This window comes from Odontomachus brunneus, unplaced genomic scaffold, assembly GCF_010583005.1.
Source record: "Odontomachus brunneus isolate Ranch 3 - 2012 unplaced genomic scaffold, Obru_v1 Obru_scaffold_206, whole genome shotgun sequence".
In the NCBI taxonomy this organism is placed as follows: domain Eukaryota; kingdom Metazoa; phylum Arthropoda; class Insecta; order Hymenoptera; family Formicidae; genus Odontomachus; species Odontomachus brunneus.
Window position 1 is genome coordinate 120,626 of NW_022639656.1, and position 9,069 is coordinate 129,694.

At 32.8% G+C, this 9,069-nt stretch overlaps 1 protein-coding gene across 3 annotated transcripts in view; it reads left to right on the top strand.

Moving 5' to 3' along the window:
* Positions 1-2,448: 2,448 nt before the first annotated feature.
* The window catches only part of LOC116852195 (transmembrane protein 8B-like), a 213,237-nt gene continuing 206,616 nt past the window's right edge, over positions 2,449-9,069 (top strand). The window contains exon 1 of one of the 3 annotated variants that reach the window (XM_032832282.1): positions 2,449-2,945. The gene's annotated coding sequence lies outside the window, so the exon portion shown is untranslated. The remainder of the gene's footprint in view (positions 2,946-9,069) is intronic. The other 2 variants (XM_032832281.1, XM_032832283.1) reach the window with 2 other exon arrangements.

Here is a 9,069-nt window from a genome sequence, read left to right on the forward strand (position 1 = left end):
AGTAACATTTGAAAAATATATTTTTTGTAATGTTTTTAAAACGTTTAAACGACATTCAGAAAAATCATATCACAAAATAATATGTAAAAAATATAAATGCAATATTATTAAAAAATGTCCAAACAATGCACATGAAGTTAACGTTTTTAAACGTTAATTTAATATTCCTTGCTTATTGGGAATGTTCATAGAATATTTTAAATATTTCATGATTATTTCATGTTCATCTTGTGAACACTTTTTTACTATCCCGCTATATTCGGAACTTTTAGAATATGAATGAAATATTTTAGGAATATCTAGTGTTTACTGGGTATATTACATGTTATTTCTTTGCTATATTCTGTGTTTGTTGGGAAAGTTAATGTGCCAATAATTGAATTCTAATAAGAAAGCATGATCAGTTTTACATTTTTATTAATAAATATTTAATTTATTATTAACAAAATTAATGTTTATATATAAAACGTTAGTTTGTCAGCGGTTAAAAATATAATAGGAAATAAAATAATATATTAATAATATATTAATAATAAAATAATAATATATTAATAATATATTAATAATAAAATAATAATATATTAATAATATATCAATAATAAAATAATATATCAATGAATATCAATTACAATTTTAATGATATATTAAATAATATTGATTGTATCAGTAATTAAATTAGAAAATCATGTACTAATTACTAGATAATACGGACTTAATGATTAAATGTTCATTAAATAATATTATGAATTGGCATAAAGAAATATCCGTGCGCGCGCGTAGCAAACACACTATATAATTATTATATAACATAGTACCTCTCTCCCACACAGCACTAACATATTTCAGAAAGCCTTCAAAAAGTTTTCAATAAAATATGAAATATTTCAAAGAAATATTTCAGACATGTTTTAGATATCTTTCAGATACAATAAAATGTCCGCTTTGATGTACTATCTGAAATGTATCTAAAATATTACTAAAATGTTTAAAAAATGTATGAGAAATATTTTCGATACTTTTTTTTTATACATAGAAACTATTCGCATTTTTATGTTTAGAAACTATTCGTAAATGTTACAGTGTTTGCTGATTTTACTTGCGAATTTTAGATTACTTGATTCCAATGTTATATTACATTTAAAAATTCTTTATTGGCACTGGTGAGACTCGAACTTGGACCTCTGAGGCATCTCTGGATTATAAGTCCCCACACAGCAGAGGTGTCCAAAATATATCATAGAGACATCCTAAAGATATATTTGGGATATGTGATATCTTCAAGATAACCCTATGATATATTTGGGACATTCCTGCTGTGTGGGTCTGTTGCTCTAGGCACTAGACCACTTCTTCAATTGATATGAACGTCTTACATTTTGTCTATATGTGTTGTAATTAACACAATAATATAATTTTTTGATAACATGATTTAATAAAATGATTTAGTTTTAATAAAAATTATGTTTTTTGCGTATTTTTATTGTTAATTTAACCCTTAGATAAAGTCTACAAAATCCCGCACATTCCATTTCGTTATCTTTAAATTTTTCTAGTAAAACTTTTTTATTGTTAACTGTTTTTTATTGTTTATTATTATTAAATAGATAAAGTCATAAAATAAACTATAAACTTTGAGTAATTATAAAAGAGTACAATTAAAAAAATATTTAAAAATTAAAAAATTCACCTAACCATATAAGATTTAATTAAATTAATTAATTAAATTTACGTATAAACCCAGCAAAAACAGAATATAACTTCTATATAACATAGGCGCCCTTATAGAAATATCATACTAAGAATCATTGATAATTACTTATTATCCAGTATTTTTAATACTGAAAATAAGTAATTATCAATGATTCTTCTATGATATTTCTATAAGGGCGTAACACGTATCCAGCGTACATCGTTTCGACGTCGATGGACGAGTCATTTCTCGCTGGCTAATCTTGTTATTTTTATATTATATAGCAGTTATGTCTGTGTTTGTTGAATATTTATAAATCAACGCTTATTATAAATGATTTCTGAAATATTTATTGAAAAAGATTTTGATGAAACGTTTTACAAATATTTCTGAATTATTCTAATGTTATATTTCAATTTCCAAGTTATTTTCCGGAAAGCTTTTTGAAAGATGTTGTGCTGTGTGGGTAGTAACACAATGTTGTAATATGTTATTAATATCGAGATTACTTGATATAAATTAAGTGCTGAATTTGTGGAATAAAGATCTATTTTATTCTTATATTCCTTCCTGTTATTCAAACATAGAAGTTTATAGTAGGAAGTTTCAAAAGTTTGATTTTTTTTGTTAAAAGTTATTGAGAGTTCAAAAGTTCCTTTTAATACATTTTATTCGTCTGTTTCTGATTAAGCACTAGAGAATATTTGGGGTTTGAAAGCTCCGCGTTAGCAAGCTTACGTGCGCGCGCGCTTTTCTCTTCGATGACAGACGCACGCGTGACGTACCACCACTGCTGCTGTCGTTGTCGCGCCGTCGCCATAGGTTTTTAGTGGAGAAACAGAACAAGACGGGGTGAGACGTGTGTACTGATATTTAGCTAGTGCGCGCTTCTTCGCGTCGATGACCTGCTGCGAAACGATAATCGTCTGAATATAATCAGTAGTCTAGTATCGCGAGAGTAGTTGCCATCACCCAGCATGTCGATCATTATATTTATCCGACATATCGCAAGTTCACGGAAGTTGGTAGAGATATAAAATCAATCGCGCGAGAGATTATCAGCTGTTCAGAGATATGATCTCGGTGCGGATAAAGCGATTAGTCGCGATTGCTTGGCCACACTTGTTGCTGCAATCAATGATGGTTGACAGTATTCATACGAGTCTCCTGTGCTCAGTTGCTGCTTTTTCAACTTTGTGAACGTTGCCCTGACGACAGTGGGACGGCAGAACGTAAATACACTAAGTTGTATAAGGTAAGTAAATAAGTGCGATTGTTGAAACTATATGACATTTACATACAATTTCTATAATAATTTTTTTTATTAACGTGAGTTAAACTTTTTAATTTGCATTTGAATTCTATTCATATAAAAAGACTTTAATTCAGGTTAAGATTTAATCGATGTTGATAGAAACAGGCATAAGTATAATATAATAAATAAAGAAAAATTGTGATAACTTTCTCTCTCTCTCTTCTAAAGAATTTTATAGGTTTTTTAATAATAATTGAACTAGAACGATTTAAACGTTTGTATAATCAGATATGTTCAGGTCTTGAATGTTTCAGTCTTTTGCGATGTGATGTAACGATTTATTTTACTTACGTAAATAAAATTATAGATTATTGTTAGATATGTTACTTGCGTGCTTCCTCGGAACGGTAACGCTTAATAAACAAAAAATATTATAATAATATTATTATGACATTATTCAATAATATATAATGTTTTCAAATATGTCATTTTTGACATTGTATAGAACATCTTTACGAACAAACTTTGACACTGACTTGTAAGTTACGATAATTTTGAAATTATATATGATCATAACGTTGTAAGCAAACACTGCATTTACGTCTTTCGTCGAAGAAGAATCTACGCGGCTCAAACCCGGAGACCAAATCTAATACTACATTTACGTCTTTAAATACATTCTGTTCATTACGTCTTTATACACTTTTTCCGTACTGATAGTCTTATAAAAAAGAATTAATAAGTTTAATCATTATAGTAGTCTAAACAAACTAATGTTTAATTGCTTTGTTTAAATAAAAAAATCTTATATTTTACTCTTATAGAAATATCATACTAAGAATCATTGATAATTACTTATTATCCAGTATTTTTAAAACTGAAAATAAGTAATTATCAATGATTCTTAGTGATATTTCTATAAGGGTATCATGGGTCATCATTTCGTTTCATACGTTTGTTTCTCTATTTCGATCTCATAGCGGCACCCAGATCGTTATAATATTTGCCATAGCAACAGTATATATAAATCATAGTCGATAATATAGACAGTCATACATAGTTTTAAAAATATCATTTAAAGACGTCATAAAGACATCATAAACGTCATAGACATTTGAAATAAGATGTTTTTAAGACGTTTCTAAGATATTTTTTGAAAATGTCTTAAAGACCTCTTATTTCAGATGTCTTTAAAATACCTTTTGATAACGTCTTAAAAACGTTTGAAATAAGATATTTTTAACCTTTTTGCATCCATTTTTTAGACACTCTGGTAGAAAATTTTCTCATTTTTTATAATTACTCATAGAATAAACGTCGCGAAAAGTGTTAATGGTATTACCATTGAGATGAGCGCTAAAATCATTTGGACTAATGATAAAATCATATTACCCAATGGCGTTGTCATTAACGAATGATTTTACTACTTGAAGTTTTCAGTAGGAAAATCTTTCGGTTAGTGGTAGAACATTTTACTATTGAATACACTCCAGTAGGAATATCATTCGATCAATAGTATATTAGTTACCATTGGAAACTTATTAATAAGAATACCATTCGATCAGTAGTATAATATTTTGCCATTTCTACGTCGACCATAATAAATTGTTAACTGTTTGAATCTGAGTGAGAATTTTGAATAAGAGTCGTTACTCAATCGCCTCTCCTACCTTCCTCTCACGTGTGTAATAGACAAAGATTCGCTAGTAAAGAACTACGCCACTCTACCACAGCGATCGAGTGAGCAGCCGACGAGGTCGGCCATTGCCGCGTCGCGGGGACGAAGTTTTCTCCGTCCTCCTCGCGTAATCTCGCGAGGAATAACGGTCACAACGTACATAACTTGGCGTCAAATTGACGCCAAAATTGACTCAATCCGTTCTACGTTCTCACAAAGTGTGATAAGGGTGGTCTGGGACACCCTGTATATATACATAAATTATTGCATGTATTTTTCAAACTAACTTATCATTTATTCTTAAATGCACAATAATATTAAGTTAAAAATATAAAAGCAATAATCGCGTTACTATTTCGCCAATATATATTATATTAATATCCATCGCATATTAACTGTTTTCGTTCTCAATATCTGTTAGTAAATATATCATTACAATATTTTGTAAGCACATGAAGATATATTACATAAGCATAAGTTATGAAGATTTCGTCAGAGCCATTTGAATCATTACTAGTTGTTTGATCACTAAGATGGAGCAATAGCAACGAAGACTAAGACAAAGATTAGGAAATGGGCTGAGTGACCGGCGCAGTTCGAGTTCGAAACCGAACGCAGAATATAAGTGAAGCGCCGCAAAATATGATATACTAGTTTTTTTTTAATTATTTTAATAAAATTAAGTTATATGGGAGTGCGTGTAACTGTATTTGTGTATGCCCGTATGTTAATAATATTTTATATATTTGGTACCACTGACCACTGACAGTGGTAAAATCACTCAGTGTTAAAATATTACTATTGGCAAAAATTCATTCAATTTGTCATTCAAAACACCATTAAAAAAGCCATTTACTTTCAATGATTTTTTTAAATGGTAAAACAATTAATTTTTCGCGACGGGGCTTCTCATAAATACTTATAAATACTTATAAAATACAATGAGAAAATAAATTTTCCTATATTATTTTCTCATAATTTGTGATTTTCTCCTTTAAAATATGTCGTGTTTTTCATATTTTCTTATAAATCCGAAAACGTTGTATGAAATATTTGATATCAGGAAATCATCCAGGTAACAGACTCACGTCAAAATGACGTCCAAATCTGGTCAGGTTCATGACCAAAAATGACCAAGAAATGACCAAAAATGTCGTGAAAGTGTCGTCAAAATGACGGTCTAATGTCACTGACCGATGATGACATTTTAGACGACTTAATGACGTTTTATGACGTCTCTAAACGTCACTAATATGTCATTAAGACATATTAGACATATTAGACATATTAGACTCACAAAAAGACGTCTTAAAGACGTCGTTATTTAGTCACTTGATGTCATTCGACCAGCTATGATGTTTTTGATGTCATTTTGACGTGAGTCTGCTACTTGGGCGGAGACAATAATAGAAGAAAATCTAAAAAGGAACAAAAAATGTTGAATAACATGTAAGAAATTAGAAAAAAATTATGATAATATTTTAAGAAATATAGTTTATTGTCTATGCAAAAATCATCATTTTATGATGTCATAAGAGTTCCATGATATTTATATAAATATTTTACTTACCGGCACATGTTAATTTTGCACTAACTAGAACTTTACAGGCGCGCGCGTTATTTAGCATCTTTATCACTATATGTCTAATGACCTTTTAAATTACCTTATTCTTACCCTTATTTTTGCCTAAATAATATGTTTCTCTCTTTGTCTGCCCCTTCTTTTTCCTTTTTCTCCTCTACCCTTCTATTCTCTATTCTTCTATTCTTATAATTTATATCTTTTCTGTATTCTTTTCTTCATGAGCTAACCAACGCGATGACAGTTATTTGCCTGATAATTTGACAGGCGCAAACGACACAAAGCAAACCGCAGCTCACATGAAGTGAGCTAAGTGAGAGAACCAATCAGCATCGCGGAAAAGCGGCAACAATTAAATCTCTTACATGCCTTTTTTAGAGTGGACTAGAACACCACATAGCGCGCGTTTCGCGCGCGCCACTTTAGCCTCTTCGTTGTACTATTTATAATTTATATTACAATACTCGTTTTTACAAATTATATTCCCAGCAAATACAATGTTACATATAACATACATGTTAGTTGTAATTTCCTATTCAATAATGTAATTATTATATAACACGTATATTATATAACAGTTATATTGTTTGTAGAGTAAGAAATTACAACTAACATGTATGTTACATGTAACATTGTGTTTGCTGGGATTACAATAAATATCAAATTTATATGACGCAAACAACACAACCTGGTCACCGCGGCTAACAGCTGCAAGCGGCATGAATTCAACTGCGACGGGATCGAGACAATCGAGATGGTCGAGACGGCCAATTAGCATCGTGGAAAAGAGGCTTTACCCACTTCGATACATTCGAGATTTAGTTAACACGCACTTTTTCTGATAGGACTAGTACACAGTACGCGCTATGCGCGCGCCTTCCATCTCCTTTCTTAATACTTTATTATACTTTAATTACGTCGCGAAAAACTCACACACAAACCTATAATCTGCATTGCCTGTCCCAATCTCTCTCTGTCTCTCCCTACCTCTCTCTGCTTCTCTTGTCTCTCTCTGTCTCTCCCTGTTTTTCCTTGTCTTTCCCCTTCTCTCCCTGTCTCGCCCTATCTTCCCTTGTCTTTCTCTGTCTCTCCCCGTCTCTGTCTGTTTCTCCCTGTCTCTCCCTCCCTTTCCTTGTCTTTTCCTGTCTCTCCCCATCTCTCCCCGTCTCACCCCGTCTCTCCCTGCCTCTCCCTCTCTTCCTGTTTCTTCCTGTCTCTCCCTGTCTCTCCCTATCTCTCTCTGTCTCTCTTTGTCTCTCCTTGTCTCTCCTTGTCTCTCCCTGTATTCCCTGTTTTTTTCCCGTCTTTCCCTGTCTCTCTCTGTCTTTCCCTGTCTCTCCCCGTCTTTTCCTGTTTCTTTCTGTCTTTCCCTGTGTCCCTGTGTCCCTTTCCTTCTGTCTACCTGTCTGTCCCTGTCTTTCCCTGCCTCTCCCCATCTCTCCCCGTCTCTACCTGTTTCTCCCTCTCTCTCTGTCTCTCTCCGTCTCTCTATGTCTCTCCTTGTATCTTCCTGCCTTTCCTTGTCTCTCCCTGTCTCTCATATACAAACCTATAATCTGCATTCACATTCGAGTACAACCATAGTATACATGATGAACCCCGCATACGGCCAGAAAAGTGAAGCCAACATGTATGAAGAGACCATAAGCATAATATATATAGACTCCGCATACAGTCAGAAAAGAGAAGCCAATATGTACAGTCCCTTTGTTCTCTATCTCTTTCTGCACAGACAAAGTGTGCAATAAGATATAAGTAACACTTTTATTTGCCTGTCTAGTCGAGGTGTTGTTGCGCTCTATAATATTATGGAAACGAGAAATGGATGCACACGCAACAAAAAGTGACAAAATAGGAAGAAAGCTATAGCCCCTCTATTTTCGCTCTCTTTCTAGATGTTGGCTTCACTCTATTAGACAATAGAACATAGGGCATTCGGAGTCCATGTATACTATGTCCATGAGTACAACACAACCTCTGATCTGTCACCGCTGCGACTGACAGCTGCATGCGGTGCGAATCTAGCCGTCTGGGAACAGCCAATCGGCATCGCGGAAAAGATGGCTCAACTCGATAGATTTCGATATAACCGACAATTTTATAGCGTTTCATCTCCTATTTACTATTTAGATAACCCTTTTTGCATAACCATCATGCGACTTCGACACGATGACAGCCGCGCTCGCTCTGCTGTTTGCGCTCATCGCACAACGGCCAATCGGATGCGCGATAAAACGGCAACAATGCTCTGCGATAATTTCTATCCGGGCGAACTTCTCGCGTCTACATGATTTTTTTTATTATGGATTTAACAATTTTACCTAATTTTACAATTTAACAATTTTCACACTGCATTACGTTTGAAAATTCACTCAGCACTGATGAGCACTTCGAACTCAAACTGAAGACATCTTCTGGATTATGGTCCATCGCCTTAAACACTACGCTAATTCCTCACTTGATAAAAAGTGCTTTATATTGCCCACTTAAGGTTTAAGGAAGAAAAATCTTAGAGTTCGTTTGCGTCTTAAACTGCAAAATATAGATGAAACCGCTCAGCGTAATAATGTAAGTGCGGCACGATAATTCGAAATTAATTTTCTACTATTTTATACTACTGTATAAAAAGTTACTACAATATTATATTATTAGGACCTTAACTTAGTTTCCGCCCGCAAATGTTAGATGGCAATGCAAACAGTTCTAGTAGTCATTACTAACGAAACAGGTAGTTTGTGATTAATTTCGACATTTCTCGATAACATTCAGTCAGCATACACAATTATTTTCCTAAACAACAATTTCTTTTGCTTTGTGAAAAATGGAACGCGATAAAGTGTTTTTTCGACATGTGCTTTTGCACT